A 17,073-nucleotide genomic window follows, 5' to 3' on the forward strand; every position below is an offset into this window, starting at 1 on the left:
CCTTTGCCCTCACGGTCATTTCTTCGCCTTTCTCACTCCTGGTTATGGTTACGGTTTCAACCAACGAGCCTCAGTAGGACTAACGGCTCCTTCTCTCTCTCTTATTGCCCTCCGAGGAATCGTCCCCGCCGGGTGCCGGGTGCCGAAGTCGACGTCAACGAACCAAAGGTCCTGGAGCCCCACAAAGACGGGAAGAGAGGAAGAACCCGACTCGGAGTGCCGTCCTTCTCCCGGCTTGAGACCTGTCCGGGACCCCTTCGTTTCTATACTACCTGACTTGTGTACAATAAAGAGTCAATATTGCCCACTATATCCGGCCTCCTTGCCTGCTTTTCCAGTCCGCCTACAGCCCACGATCACACCGATCTAAGCAAGCCTCTTTTCAGCAGGTAGGAAGGATGTCACCTGGCAGGGCAGGCTCCAGCCGGGAGCATGGCAGGCTCCCTAGCTGCTGTGGGCATGTAGCAGCTCTGTGCCCCAGTCCTCTTCATCTACCTTCATGTCTGATGGTTTTACTGGGTGCATTTCTGCACTTGGAAAAAAACTGGGCTCTGTGTTCTCACAATGATAAATCTGGGTGCCGAATACTGCACCATTTAGAAGCAGCTGGGAGGTATGACCTCTGGGTACACCACATTAGCCGACTTGTAATTAAGCTTGGGCAATATTTCCTTTACACTGGTTATTGTTGCATAATTTTACGTTTCAATTGTAATGTGTAATGCCGTAAATTACGCTATTATGTCAGGTCACAGAAATGAGATTTAGTTTAGGTAAGAATTCCAATACGGGAGCACAGGAAATACGTGAATGGAAGGGGGCGAGTACTGTTCATGTCACATGCGATTTTGCAATATTTTTAGAGCAAAATGCCACCCCACACCCATATTGCATGTGAGGTGCTGGACTGCCATATCGCGCATTAATGAAGAATGTTTGGTATTTTGCGTAATTTACACAAAGGAAATTAACCTCAGGCAGGTGGAACTTGCGTAATGTCCTTTATGTCAATAACAAAATGACAAAACTTCTGTGTTTTATCTTCATAATGAGGGTCAATGACTTGTCCTTTCTCTTCCAGGTATAATGGCTACCAAACTGAACTTCAGCCAATCCTGTTACTGAAATGGCAAAGCTGCACAAGCAAGAAAACCTTAATAGTACAGAAGGTGTAAGTAAAGCATTATTCAGAATCCTCAATCCAAATGCTTTTTGAAGAGGTTTATACCATGTCAACATATTTTTACCCCTTGATCCAGCTTGTAAAGACAATGAACACTTTGACTGAGGCCTTTGCTGATACAATAGCTCAACGGGTCAACATACCTGTTGCAAGTATATTGACTGGCTGATACTATCACGTACACCTTTGTATTACCTTTCCCGAAAAATGAATTTGACCTAAAAAGAACATCTAACATTAATAATCATCACACTTAAATTATCATAACACTTATGTAAAAATCTCGTTTGAAGAGGTTAGTAGAGTTAGTTGAAGAAGCCAACAATAAAGGAGTGCGGCTATTTTTACCATATACAATAGCTGGAATAATAATGAAAAAGTCAATGTCATCTTTGCCTGGCACATATTTCCACCAGCAAAGGACAGATGCTATCTTGGATGGCAGAAGGAAGCCTAATCAGAACAGGCAAACAAGCCAACCACACTGAAACTGCAGTGAAGCCAATAAACAACGGGGGAATGGAGTTATCCAGCATTTTTCTTGCCATAAGCTATAGTTGAGTGGCCCCTTAAAGGATAATCATGCAGCACTCTGCATTGCATCCTCGCCTACAGGACAAGCAACTAAAGAACAATATTGGTACAGAAAATGCCAATGTTTGTTTTGAAAATGACGGGCACCAACCCACATAGGGGGCGTGGTGCCTTTAGTGGCAACAAGGGGCAGAACCAGTGTAGGAACTCTTCCGGGGAAAGTTACCCAGAAGAGCTTGAGCGTTGCGGACCCCCAGAAATGCATCACGTTACAGGAAACTGGCGGGGGGTTTAAAAACTCAGGGGCGACACCTTTGACAAAAAAAACTCAGGGGCGAGGTAGAACCCCCTCTTTGTCCTCTCGCCGCGTGGATGGCGAAATCGGAGCGTCTTGAAGTTAAACCGTGTAAGCGGTCGAGTAAGCGGTGCCGGAGCTGTCTGCAAGGTGAGAGGGCCTCATTAGCGTAGTCGTATTCTAAAGTTAAAAAGGACTTAGAGGAATAATTACGGTATATATAAGGGAGATGATAAGCGTTACCGGGCGTCTCGCGATAACGATGGTAATGGGGAGACGCGCTGCGTACAAGGGTCACGCTGAGATGCATCGTGTGGTTTAATTTGGTTGCATCCCCCGGTAGCTGGGAGACGCGCTGCGGATGGGTGATACGCACCGGTAACGGGGAGATGCGCTGCGTACAAGGGTCACGCTGGGATGTATTGTGTGGTTTAATAGGGTTGCGTCCCCCGGTAGCTGGGAGATGCGCTGCGGATGGGTGCATACGCACCCCATTGGCATAAAGGGCCGGAGCTTCAGGAGTTACCGGATACATCGTGGCCTGTAGTATTGGTCGCGCGCGATGTACAGGCACCTCACCTCCCCCCCTCCCCCTTCTTCATTAATGGCGGGCTGGGGGATTTCAAAGAGTCTTTGTGGCCTAATGGTTAACGTCTGAGACTCGTACTCTCAAGGTTACAGGTTCAATTCCCATTGATTCTGTTCAGTTAGATCTCTTTTCCCAGATGTGCTGGTGGTAATGGAAGAACGGGCATAATTAAACCGGCCTCGTAGGGCCCAGATATCGGCAGTAAAGCATGTCGGACCAGGTGGGTAATTAGGTGGGAGATGGCGTATAGACAACTTTTGGGACCGATTTGAAGTATAAGAATGATTGGGGAATATGTTATTTAACAAACCACCCAGTGGGCATGCATGAGGGTGATGCTAGGGAAGGCCCCCCCGCGCTAAATGAATGCAGGGGGCGGGGTGAGGGTAGAGTTGCAGAGGCATTAAGAGTTGCAGGTGGGGATTGCATAGAGAGTGACAGAATGTACTTTACCTTGACGCGGGAGCACGTGGTAGACTGGGCCTAATGGCACGGGGTGTACAGGGGTGAGTATCACAGCGCCGGTTGATGGGGTACTGCGGTATGGCGCGAAATGCCAGCACAAAGGTTGAGGCGTTGCACAGCACTACAACAAACATGCACGTAATCTGCGGGGCGCTGGCGTGAAAAATATGATAAAGCATGCGCAGACGTAAGAGCTGGTTAATAAGAATGGAACAGGGGACATCGTGGCAGAGAGTATCCCAGTGGTCCTTGGGTCAAAGGAGGCGGGGGAAAAAGGGGCAACGACTAACTGTGATTTGTTTCTTTAAGTGCAGAATGCCTCCAAAACGGGCCCAGAAGGGCAAAGGCGCCCCGGCCACCAAGGATGATTTCTGCTCTCTGGCAGAGCTCTGGGAGGTTGCAAAAAAAGGGGGGATCGACTGGGCGCTACGCACGTTGTCTGAGAAAGGAGAAGTGAGCGGGCAACAGGACGTCACACGGGCCAAGCGGGCAAGGCGGACACCGGAGCGCTTCAAGGATGCACAGCCAGACAAACGCACTAAAGTTATGGACTCTCAGACTGGTACCACAGGTGAGGCAGGGTTGAGGGGGCAATCGGCCTTGGCCACGGACATGATACAGCCTACAAGCTCAGCTCCCTCAGCGCAACTGAACGGGACAACCATACAGGCGTCAGGAAATTCAACGTCTACCAATATAACACAGGCAGTGGACCCCCCAGTGGTGGCGGGGCAAGGTGGGGGGGCAGAGACAGCACCACCCGACGCAACGGCACAACTGGGGGCAGTAGGGCCCCCAACACCACAGGCTGCTCCCCCGGTGGTAGCGCACGAAGGCAGCAGGATAGCCCAAGTGTGGGTCCAATCAGGAGGGGTGGCACAATCCCCAGTGGTAGTGGCGGCAACGTCCCAGGGACCAGCCATTAATAGCAGGGCATCAGGGCCAGTGGGCCCCATAGCAGCACCACCCCTTGCCTTGGGGACAGTATTAGCAGGGCAGCCCCTTCTCGCACATAGTCTGCTGATTTATGGTTCGGCATCTCTGGCGGTGGCCCCATCAGCGGTATCACTTGGCATGTACCAGCAGAGACCAGAGAAAAAATATTCAGAAGGGAGTTCGTAGATGTCTTTGACCTAATCAATGCTGGGGTAATTCCGGGCAAAAACAGGACAGGGAAGGAAGTGGAGCTGAAACAGAAGAGAGTGTGGGTGGACTGGACTATTAAGAATTGGGTCACGGGGTTCGCTATTTATGCGGCTATCATGGTCGAAAGGTATCCCCAAATGGCAGCCCAATTAATCAGTTACATTTCCATGATCGGAATTCCCGGGAACGGGTTGGCTGCAGTACAACAATAAGGTTAGGCAAATGAAAGCAGTCCACCCGGCAGTAGCTTGGGACCAGCGGGAGATAAACATTTGGCATGGGGTTTTTTATTCAACTGGGCCAGTTAACAAGACGACTCAGCCCTTTCGGGGGGACAGAGGGACGGGGGACAAAAAACAGGCCTGTTGGCAGTTCAATAAGAACGAGTGCAACAGGGGCACAGCATGCAAGTTCAAGCATTTATGTTCCTTCTGTGGGAAGCTGGAACACCCAGAGAGTAAGTGTTACAAAAAAGTGGGAAGGCCACAAGAGCAGCCTACACAGAACCAGCCCCAGACCAGGGGACGAGGTGCACAAGCATCCTAAGACACTACCAATTCCCATACAGCACCATGTATTGACCACAATTAGTAAATACCACAAGATAGAAGAGGCTCAGTTCTTACATCAGGGTTTTAAATTTGGCTTACGCATCCCATCCGATACTACCCCATCAGCCACCCCACCGCGCAATCAACGCTCAGTCCTACGGAACCCAGAAGTGGCTAGACAAAAGATTAAGAAAGAAGTGTCCTTAGGGAGGGTGGCAGGCCCCTTCCAGCAGCTGCCTAGGCATGACTTAGTATGTTCACCCCTGGGTTTAGTACCTAAGAAAGAGGAAGGAAAATTCCGGTTGATCCACAACTTGTCAAGTCCTCCAGGGTTGTCAGTAAATGATAAACTTGACCCAGACCTATGCACGGTGCGTTACACTACCTTTGATGCGGCAATACAGAAGTTACAGGGGCTGGGAGAGGGAGCGCTGATGGCAAAATCAGACATTGAGACGGCCTTTCGCCTCTTGCCAGTTCACCCAGAGGACACCAGGCTTCTGGGTTTCACCTTCGAAGGAGAGTTTTACATTGACTTGTGCATGCCAATGGGTTGCTCTATCGCCTGCGCAGTGTTCGAAACGTTCAGCAGGTTTCTGGAATGGGCAGTGCAGGAACTATTACCGTCAGCTGAGTTGGTGCATTATTTGGATGATTTCCTATTTCTTGGGCCGCCGGGCTCGTCGGCTTGCAGGAAGGCCCTGCTGAGCTTCCAGCACCTGGCAGAAGCACTGGGGGTCCCCTTGGCTGAAGAAAAAACAGAGGGGCCGGCGACACAGTTAACTTTTCTAGGGATAGAAATTGACACAGAGGAGGGAGTGTGCAGACTCCCCCAGGAGAAACTAGCGTCTTTTGGGGCCGCAGTAGAGGCTTGTTTGACGGCACACAAAGTGACACTTCATCAATTGCAAATCCTGGTAGGGCAGCTTAATTTTGCACTCAGGGTGATACCTATGGGCCATGTGTTTTCTAGAAGCATAGCGCGGGCAATGTCAGGCCTGAGGGCCAAACACCATCACACCAGGCTTTCTGCCGAAGTCAGAACCAATTTGGGGATATGGAAGGAATTTTTGGTGGGCTTCAATGGAGCGGTCATTTGGCAACAACCCAGTCAGGCAAATGTTGAGTTAGAATTATTCACGGATGCGGCAGGCAGCGTGGGATTTGGAGCGGTTTTAGGTACCAGGTGGTGCATGCAACATTGGCCGAGAGAGTGGGCGGTTTCAGGGCTCACCCTCAACATCACCTTTCTTGAGCTATTCCCAATCATTGTGGCAGTGCATTTGTGGGGTGACATGTTGGAAAACAAGCATGTTATATTTTGGTCAGATAGCATGTCAGCGGTAATGGCTATCAATAATCAGAGAGCTACTTGCCCCTGGGTCCTGCGCCTGCTGAAAGAATTAGTGCTAGGATGTTTGCAGCGCAATGTATACTTTACAGCAAAACACGTGCCGGGGGTGGATAACTCAGTTGCTGACGCCCTGTCCCATTTTAAGTTGACAGAGTTCCGCGCCAGATGGCCACATGCAGACAAACAGATGACGAACTTCCCGGAGGGGTTATGGAAGCTTGGTGCCCCACAACTCCCGAGTTGATAACCGCGTCATTGGCCCCCAAGACTAAGAGTATGTATGAGAAGTCGTGGCAGGCATACTTGTCTACCATTGGGGGGTCGGATGCGGTAGAGAGATTGTCACCACAAAGTGTTCTGGTATTCATAGTAAGACAAAAAGAGGGCGGAAAATCGCTGCCCATGGTGAGGAGGCAGCTATCAGCAATAGCCTTTTATGCTGGTCTGGGGGGGGGTAGCAGACCCTACAAAGGACCCAAGAGTAAAAAGGGCGATGAGAGGGTGGGAACGCCTGGTGCCAGGGATAAAAGACAATAGGAGACCGATTGATGCTAGCAGATTGTCAAACATCTTAGAAGTATTACCGCGCATCTGCTTCTCGCCTTATGAAACACAATTGCTGAGACTAGCGTACTCATTAGCTTTCTTTGGGGCTTTCAGGGTTTCGGAATTACTACCCGGGTCAAAGTCAGATAAGGAGGGGAGCTTACGCCTGGAGGATGTGATCTTAACCAGGGATGCAATGCAGGTCAGAGTTCGGAGGTCCAAGACAGACCCATTGGGCAAGGGGACGTGGGTCCAACTGGGGTCAGTGGTAGGGGCCACCTTTTGTCCGGTAACCCTGGCTCACGGGTTTTTCCAGATTAGACCGAGTGGGGTGGACCAGAGGGCGCTGGTGCATGCGGATGGTATCCCCCTTACTGGATTTCAATTTACCAGGATCTGCAAGAGAGCATTGGAAAATCTTGGTTTGGAAACGACGCATTTCACATCTCATTCATTCCGCATCGGGGCAGCCACTACGGCGGCAGCTTTAGGCCTCCCGGGCGACACGATTAAGAGGGTGGGCCGATGGAAGTCATCATGTTTCGAACGTTACGTACGCCCTCACCTTGCATGAATCCTGCCCCCCCCACTTCCCCCCGGTGGCTGATTCTGTCTCCTTTTCAATTTTGATCCAGGTATCCCGGGTCAGAGAACACGGGTATGTTGGTGTGGCCACTCCTTTATATGCAGAGCAGGGCTCTTCTTCAACAAAACACGTGAAGGTAGAGGGCAGAATGGTGTCGACCACAATTTGGTGGGGGTCAGCGGACAGCGTTTAGCAGACGTGCCAAAGGACTTGCGGGATGCCATGACCAGGGGCATGCCGGTCCCAGATGTGCTGGTGATTCATTCGGGTGGCAATGATATGATCCCAGCGGGAAGGAGGGGCGTTAAGGAAGCGCTGTTCTCTACCCTGTCAGTGGTGAGGAACATGTTACCGGACGCAAAAATATTCTGGTCGGAGGTGATCCCACGCCAAGTATGGGCAAATGGGGCACCGGCTAAAGCAATCAATAAATCAGTGAAGAGGTTGAACCAGTCGGTGGCCGAAATCCTAAAGAAATCTTGCATCAGTGCCATTAGGCACAAACTAATACAAGTGACAAGTATTGGACTGTACGCACCCGATGGGGTGCACCTGTCCCAGGCAAGGATGGAGTTGTTTGTACACACCATCTTGGGGGCTCTCGCGGTGGAAGTAGAAGGAACAAGGGGGGGAGGGCGAGTCCTCCAGGGAGCGCCTCGCCCTGTGGCGGTGTTCTGGACAAGAGACATGTCAGGGACTCCGGTTGGCGGCGGCTGCGTGGCCCCAGAACAGGGCGCGCAGCCTATTGTGGGCAACGGGCTGGCTGGAGAGGGGGCTGACCTGCTGGTGGCCCTGGACTCTCTGGCCCTACCCAGGAAGCCGGTGCTAGTTATCAGCAGTGATGAAACTACCTGCGGCTCTGTTGGCCGGTGGGCGGTCAGCACTAAAGAGAGCAGAGTATCTTGGATGGGGCCTGCTGGCACAACCCGCGGCAAAGGCCCTGTGGAGAGTCAAATGTAAATACAAATGTAGAGATGAAAATATATAACCTGATATCTTCTTGGCGTGCTCTGGTGTATTAAATAAAGCAATAATAAAGTTGGTGAAGAGATTAACAGTGAGTGAGCCAAAATTTAAATTGGCGGTAGCATGTTAAAATTAATAAAGACTACGCTGTTACGCCCAAATACAGTCTGACGTGTTTTACTGGGGATAATCTACACGGCAGGGGTGGGGAGAAGGGTGAAGTTGTGGTGAATTGCACATTGTCTGCCAACTATGACGGGCACCAACCCACATAGGGGGCGTGGTGCCTTTAGTGGCAACAAGGGGCAGAACCAGTGTAGGAACTCTTCCGGGTTAAGTTACCCGGAAGAGCTTGAGCGTTGTGGACCCCCAGAAATACGTAACGTTACAGGAAACTGGCGGGGGTTTAAAAACTCAGGGGCGAGGTAGAACCCCCTCTTTGTCCTCTTGCCGCGTGGACGGCGACATCGGAGCGTCGCGAAGTTACCCACCCACCCATCCCTATGCTCAGAGTTTGGTTAGGCGGGGTCCTGGACAAGAGACATGTCAGGGACTCTGGTTGGCGGCGGCTGCTTGGCCCCAGAACAGGGCGCGCAGCCTATTGTGGGCTCCGGGCTGGCGGGAGAGGGGGCTGACCTGCTGGTGGCCCTGGACTCTCTGGCCCAACCCAGGAAGCGGGAGCTAGTTGTCAGCAGTGATGAAACTACCTGCGGCTCTGTTGGCCGGTGGGCGGTCAGCACAAAAGAGAGCAGGGTATCTTGGTTGGGGCCTGCTGGCACAACCCGCGGCAAAGTGCCTGTGGAGAGTCAAATGTAAATACAAATGTAGAGATGAAAATATATAACCTTGATATCTTCTTGGCGTGCTGTGGTGTATTAAATAAAGCAATAATAAAGTTGGTGAAGAGATTAACAGTGAGTGAGCCAAAATTTAAATTAGCGGTAGCATGTTAAAATTAATAAAGACTACTCTGTGAAGACCAAATACAGTCTGACGTGTTTTACTGGGGATAATCTACACGGCAGGGGTGGGGAGAAGGGTGAAGTTGTGGTGAATTGCACATTGTCTGCCAACTATGAAAAACCTACACAATGTAAGTGTAATCAAGCTTTCCTGCTACCAGCTAAAACCACGGCTCTGTAGACAACTCCATGAAAATGTAGAAAGAATGGGCACAAAACAGTCAGAGAAAACAGGTTTAAAGTCTTGCCCAGTTGGCTAGTGAAAACCAACATGCCAGAAGCATCCGTCCTACTGACAGTATGCCAGTGTAAGGTAGAAGTCCTATGCTTTTTTTGTGCCATGAGCAGCTGCCAGGAATGACAAAAAAAAAAAAAATCCGCTGCAGAAGGGGCACCTCAGAGCAGCAGGGCACGTGACGTTGCGGTGGGAGTGGAGTATCTGACAGCAGAACCTCCCACTACAGGGAGACAGCACTCGGCAGCAGGTGACAGTTAACATGGGTGATATTTTTGCGCAATGCTATAAACTGTGGATAGGAGGATAAGAAATCACGAGGAACCTGACAGTAACACCACCTTGTAAGTCACGACAAGTAGTGGGTTTTGAAAGCAGAGGCGCACATCAGCATAGGATACCGAATGGCACCTGGCAGTAACACCTAGGGTGACCAACTGGCATTGGTGCAAATTCAGGACGGTGAGTGTAAAAATTCAGGACACAGGGTCAAAATTCAGGACACAAATTCAGGACAGGAGGTCAAAATTCAGGACAAAACTTCAGGACAATAAGTACATTTTACAGACACATCAGAGGAGGTCGCGCAATAGTATATAAGTAAGCCCAGCCATACCCAAACATATTCAACCATTTGCAAACCTATCCATCATGTATCCTGCCATCTATCATTTCACTCATCCATCCATCTACCCTTTCATCCTATCCATCTGTACACTTATCCATCCACTATTCTACCCATCCAGCCATTCACTCATCCATCCAGCCATTTATCGTTTCACCCATCCAGCCATCCTTTGACTTACTCATCCATCCACCCAGTCACTCATCCTTCCACCCATCCACCCTTTCAGTCATCCTTCCATCCTCCCTTTCTCTCTCCTTCGACCCTTTCACTTAGCCATCCTTCCTTCCATCCATCCATCTATCCACCCATCCATCTACTCATGAATTCATCCATTGACCCTATCACTCATCCATCCTTTCTCTCATCCATCTATCCTTTCACTCCTTCACTCATCTATTCATCCTTTTGTCCATATACCCTCCCTTTCACTCTCATCCACCAGGGTGGGCACAGGGGTGGGCATGCAGCATTCTAGTATCATCTTGGTCTCTTCCAGGGTGGGGTAGGGCTCCTCACCCCCTCCTGGACAAGATAAGGAAAAGACAGGCTCTCTTTCCAAAATGTTAGTTTTGCCACCCCCCACTGTGATGTACAGTACTTAAAGGAGATACTCCAAGAGAACGGATTTAACTGATTGTCCTCCATACTTTGTTAATCAGTGTGGGTGCGATCGTGCAATTTCTTTATTTTATTACATTATAGACTGCTTGTTTGAAGAACCAAGGTTTGCTTACAATTTAGTGGCAGTAATTAAAGCTCTGTGAAGAGAACCAGGTGCTGACTCGGTGTAATCAGCGCCTGTTCTAGGATGTTTGGGCCCTGGGCAGGAAGGGAATGTGTGAGGCCCCTCTAAGTTGCAGAGACATGACACATTCAGGGATGTTTGCATCTGAATACATGTTGATGAATACATTGACACACCCAAGCACACAGTCATTCATGCACTAACACACACCCACACACACACTGAACCATAAACTGACACAACTAGGCACATACTTATTTAAACAATGAGACATGAACTATCACATAAACTGATACACTCATGCACATACTGATGCATACACTAACACACCCTCACACTTATTTAAACACTGACAAACTCAGGCGCACACTAAAACATACACTGACTCACCCAGGTACTCACTAACGTATATATTGACACACCCACGCACACACTTACTAAAATACTGACACACAAAGACACTATCACATAAACCAATACAGCTATATACATACAGAAGCATTCACTGACACATCAAGACAGACTTATTTAAACACTGACAATTTCAGGCCGACATTAACACATACACACTGATACACCTAGGTGCATACCGATACATACACTGACACACACAGGGACACAGTGATGCATACACTGACACACCCAGTCATACATTGAAATATTTGCTGACACACCCATGCACACACTCTTTCATATAGTGACACATCCAGACACACCATAAGACATACACTGACACATTCAGGCACACACCTATTTAAACACTGACATACCCAGGCACACACAAATACATACACTGAAACACTGAGGCACGCACACACTGTGACACGCGTCTTCATATACTGGCATACCGAGGCACACACTGACATATGCACTTACAAATGCAGGCACACACTAACACATACACTGACACAACCATGCAGACATTTGTTTATACACTGACACACCCAGTCACACATTAACGCATACACTTAGTCATTCACACACACACTTATTAAAACACTGATACAGCAAGACAATAATAAGAGCATAGACACAGCTCTTTATGGAAAATGTGGTCATTTTCTAATAACTTAAAATTTGTATTTTGCAAACAAAATGCTATATATAGCATAGTAAAAGTGCAAACAATGAAATTGTATGCAAAAGAGTAGCATAATAAAAAGTTTACTGTTTTAAAACAGTAAGAAAAATTTAAAAATTTACAATGGAGACTCTTCTGTTTCTTGAACATGATGATAATGTCCCCGTATTTTAAAATGACAATGTCTTGGGACTTCACAAAAAGAACAACCACTATTTTAACTTCAGTGCAGGTTGATGTGGTTTTAATGTTCACCGACGATTGACTGAGGGTACATGTTCCTGCTCCTCCATCACTTGAGAAACTTGCGGTCCTTTTTAGAACTGTAACATAAGCACACTTACGCCTCCTGTTCATGTGCTTTGAGAATGATGATTTGGCAAAACAAACAAAACAATTAACAAGGATGCTCTACACCTTCTCCAACATTGTGATAATGTCTTAATTTTCTTTCGATATAAGCTCTTGGCACTTGGAACAATGAACGACCATTCGTCTAAGCTCAGTGCTGCTGGTGGAATGTTATTATTTGCAGATTTTTGGCATAGCGTAGATGATGATGCTCCTGCGTAAGTGGAGGATGTTGCTCTCTCCCTCACCATTCTTAAATACGCATGCTCATGGTTGCTCTCAATGTGCTTCAACATGGACCTTGTGCCATAACAATACTTCTTTATAGTACCTCTAGAATGCTGCTTCCCACACAGCTTACATTCACCTTATCTGGCAGTGACTTTCTTCTCTCCAGCAGGTGCAACAAACCAGTTCCCCACATCACTTTCCTTTCCGGTGGATGCAATTTCTTCTTCTATTACTCCTTCTTCCTCTTGTGCATGAGAAGAGCTGGCAAATTTGCTTCTGCCATTATGTAAGGCACCAATGAGCTTTCCGCCTTTCTGCACCAACATCCAGGATCAAAGTGACTGTTTTGGATGTGGTGTTCCCAAAACCTGGGTGTGGTTGAACAGGAACCGGACATGGAGGCCGTGGACCGCTGAATAGTATGAATATACGCGATCATCAGGGTGGACGTTCCGCCACAAGTCAATCAGAGTCCAGTGTGACAACCAGGTGGCCAGAGCTCTTGCATTCGACCCCACCTGTGTGCCCCGCAGTGGCGGGAAGGACCGGTCCATGTGCACATCAAGTACTGAGTTAAAGTCTCCCCCCAGGAGCCAGTGAAGGCCAGCATACGGCGCCAGCACCGCCGACAGACTGGCCAGGTAGGAGGATTGCTCCACGTTCGGCGCATAGAGGGATCCCAGTAGCACCTGCTGCCCATCAATTCTCCCGTGTACTAGGGTGTACCTCCCACCTGGGTCTACCAGCGCCTCCAAACAGACAAACGGGGTTCCTGCCCTCACCCATATCAGCGTGCCTCTAGTGTGCGCCGAACAGGTAGTGCCATATACCTGCCCCCTCCAGCGCGCGCGCAACCTGCCCAGTTCCCTCGACGTCATGTGCGTTTCCTGCAGGAGAGCTATGGCCACTGCGTGTAGCTGCATGTAGGCATAGAAGGAGTATCTATGCGCCGGTGTATGCATACCTCGAACATTCCATGTGACTATATTCGTAACGGCCATGCGGAAATCCTAAGTGTAAGTCTGTGGCAGTGGCTAGGGACGCCCCTCCAGGGCGAGGAGCAGTGGGCCTTCGCATGACAATCTAGTGAGCTGCAATGAAAACCCATCAAAACAACAACGCACAAACATAGAACCGTGTGCATAAACAAGCCACCAAGGCCGAAGTAACCGCTAGGGCGAACCCCTCTACGGGTATTCGTCCAAACCATGAGGCAATGCTCACAAAGCGTAACTAAGCCCAATGGCGGCTAATGGGGCTGGCGAGTTTTAGTCGCCACGCGTGGGTGCTCCCCTACAAAGGTGCCTGTGTATATGTGGAGTAAGGGACTCCTTTCCCCCTGCGTCGCCGAGACCTCCTGCTGCGTTGCGTGGTTGTCTCCAAACCCTGCGGTCGCTGGCCATTACTGCGCCCAGTTTCTTCCAACCAGTCCCAGACCTCGGATGGGGTATCGAAAAAGCGAGTGCCATCAGTGGTAACCACCCGTAGACGTGAGGGGAACAGCAGTCGCCACGCGTGGGTGCTCCCCTACAAATGTGCCTGTGTATATGTGGTGTAAGGGACTCCCTTAACCGTGGCGCAGCGCAAGTGCAGGGAGTGTATGGCCCCCGCTACATAATCTTACGGGTGCGAGCATACATCGTCACAGGTACCCATACTGCTGCAAAGGAGTATGAACCTGGCTGCCTCCCCATCTCCCCTTCCTTGCCGACCCCTCCGAGATCCATCAACAAGTCCCCCCCTGTCCATATCTCACCACTCCGCTGACCACACGGGCTTGAACCAAGAGGTGTCAGTCTTCGGGTTTCAGAGCCCGCCTCTGGGGGTTACGCACTTCAGTAAACACAGTCTCCCCCTTGCCCACACGCTACATTACGTGCTCCGATGTCTGGGGGGTGACCAGTGGCATCAGCTGGTCATCCGAGATCACAGTGGACGGGGAAGACCACCCGGGTCACCCCGCTCCCGGGTGGTCTCTCCTCTCTTACCTTCTGGGGATCCGAGAGTGGCCACCGCTGCCAATGCTTCTTGTCGTTCCATTCTACTCCTCTCCAGGCTGGGAGCCACCCCCAGTCCCCGTCCTCCTCCCGCCGGGGTCCTTTCCCCCTGCGTCGCCGAGACCTCCTGCTGCGTTGCGTGGTTGTCTCCAAACCCTGCGGTCGCTGGCCATTACTGCGCCCAGTTTCTTCCAACCAGTCCCAGACCTCGGATGGGGTATCGAAAAAGTGAGTGCCATCAGTGGTAACCACCCGTAGACGTGAGGGGAACAGCAGCGCATATGATATCTCCAGCTCACGCAGTCGGCGCTTTACCGCCAGATAGTTGCTGCGGCGCTTCTGCACCAGAGCGGTATAGTCCGGGAAGAATTGCACCTGCCCACTACCAACGGTGATATCTCCAATCCTCCTGGTCTCGCGGAGCACCACATCTCTGTCCCGGTAGTTAAGGAGCTTAAACAGGAAGGGCCGAGGTCGAGACCCTGGGCTGGGCCTCTGTGTTGGAACCATGTGGGCTCGTTCCACTACAAAGTGTGGCGAGAGTTTCTCAGGTCCAATCAAATTGCGCAGCCACTCTACCAGATAGTGCTCCGGCTGTCGCCCCTCCTCGCCCTCTGGCAGGCCCACCACTCGCACATTACTGCGCCGAGAACGCCCTTCTGCATCGTCCACACGATCTTCCAAGGCATGGACGCGGTCAATTAAGTCTTGGAGAGCGGCTGTGTGGGTGTTTACTACAGGTTGCACTTCCTGAAGAGTTTGCCCCTGCAGAGTCACCTTATCCGCCAACTTGCGGTGATCCGCGTGGAGCAGGGTGAAGTGGACCGTGACCTTATCGATGCGGGCCTCCAGCGATGACTTCGTCTGCTCGAGTGTGGAGCCGATCCGCTCCACTGCGGCTAGCACCGAATCCAACTTAGTTGCCAGCAGCTCAGTTTGTGGGGCCGCGCCAGGGTCTCTAGGCTCTGGGACGTGGCCCGGGTTGGCAGCCGGGGCCTGGCTGTCCCTCGGAGCGTTGCGTGGCCGGCCCATGACCAGCTGCTGTGCAATGGGCATCCGCCCGCGGTCCAGGTAACCAATAGACAAGCCGAGCCCAGCCGCTGCAGGTCTCTTCTCCCCAAAACCGCCGCCCTCGCAGGCCCACTGCTACACTCGCAGACCCGCAGCGCCAAAAGCGAGCATCCAAGACCAACTTGGGCAACTGGGCGACCTCTGGTTGGGGGATGTACTCCTTATCTCTCCCTGGGGCACAGGACCGCCGCGGTCTCTTAAGGTAACCAGCTGCGCACTTCCGTGGTCCTCCACGATCCTGCCCCCTCACGCGTGTACCTTCACGCCCGTGGAACCGGGCTCTGCCGGCGCCTCACATCGCGGTGAGGCACAGTTGGGGCCCCCACTCCACTGCCCGCAGATTGGCGCCGGAACACCTCCAGTCAGCCTCTAGCAATGACCCACCACAGATTGCCTCGTTCCCGGTGCCTGCGGTGGGGGTGACAGCAAAATGGCTGCTATCTGTGGGCTCCGCGCAGCACACCACGTTCGGGTCCCCCCGTTACCTCCACGGCACTCCCACTCGGTAGTCGAGTGTCCAGGGGTATAGGTACTGCCGCGTCGTCGTTCCTCTTGTCCGCTGCCGTCTCCACGGGGCAGGCAGCCGGGCGCCGCACCAAGGAGCAAGTCTCCTCTCCCTCTGTATCCAGGTGACTATGCTCTGGTGAGCACAGGACTGTAGAGCGCCTCCGACTGGAGCGTCAGGGGTATCCCGCTCCTGTTATGTCCGGCCGATGAGTCCCCCGTCCAAGGCCGACTGCCTCCAGCGTACTCAGCGCAGGTCTCCGCCCGCTCCACTCATCCCCCAAGTGCAGGCGTACCACAGCGTGCATACAGGGCGCAGACCTCCTCAGATCCGCGGCATCCCTTCAGGGCTACGATCGTTGCCACACCGCCATGTCGCCACGTCCGGCGCCGCAACCGCCGCGGCCCAAAGAGCACTCGGCGAGCCGCGGCGTGTAGTCGGGCGCGCGGCCGTCAGCAGGGCTCCAGCCCCACCCCTCGGCCGCCGGTCTCAGTCTGCAGGCAGCCGCGGGTCTCCGCACAGCAACCGCGCGTGCCGATCGTCACGCCGATGTGTCGGGAGATGAATGGGCCACCCCTACCCCAGCTCACAGCGCCCAGAAGGGGCCCATTGCAGGAGAAATCACAGGATGAAGGCACCGACAAGACGGAGCTCTACAGGCTCGCGGCCATCTTGGTCGCGCGTCAAGCCACGCCCCCCTAAAAACTGACACACCGAGAGACATACTATCACATAAAATGTTACACCCATGCACATACTGATGGATACACTAACAAACCCACACTCTTATTTAAACACTGACATACCCAGGCACACACATATACATACACTGACTCGCTGAGGCACACACACACACACACACTGACACACCCAGGGACACACTTATTCATACACTGACACGCCGAGGCACACACTAACGTGCACTTACACATGCAGGCACAAACTAACACATACACGGACACACCCATGCAGACATTCATTCATTCATACAATAAAACACCCGGGCACACACTAACACATACACTTAGACATCCATGCACACACTTATTAAA

At 51.3% G+C, this 17,073-nt stretch overlaps 1 long non-coding RNA gene across 1 annotated transcript in view; it reads left to right on the forward strand.

Annotated features, from left to right (window-relative positions):
- The first annotated feature begins 1,088 nt into the window (after positions 1-1,088).
- Positions 1,089-17,073, forward strand: part of LOC146776114 (uncharacterized) — a 30,800-nt gene continuing 14,815 nt past the window's right edge. The window contains exon 1 of the long non-coding RNA XR_014971969.1: positions 1,089-1,171. This is a non-coding gene — a long non-coding RNA (uncharacterized LOC146776114). The remainder of the gene's footprint in view (positions 1,172-17,073) is intronic.

Source organism: Triturus cristatus, chromosome 12 (assembly GCF_964204655.1).
Source record: "Triturus cristatus chromosome 12, aTriCri1.1, whole genome shotgun sequence".
Lineage (NCBI taxonomy): Eukaryota > Metazoa > Chordata > Amphibia > Caudata > Salamandridae > Triturus > Triturus cristatus.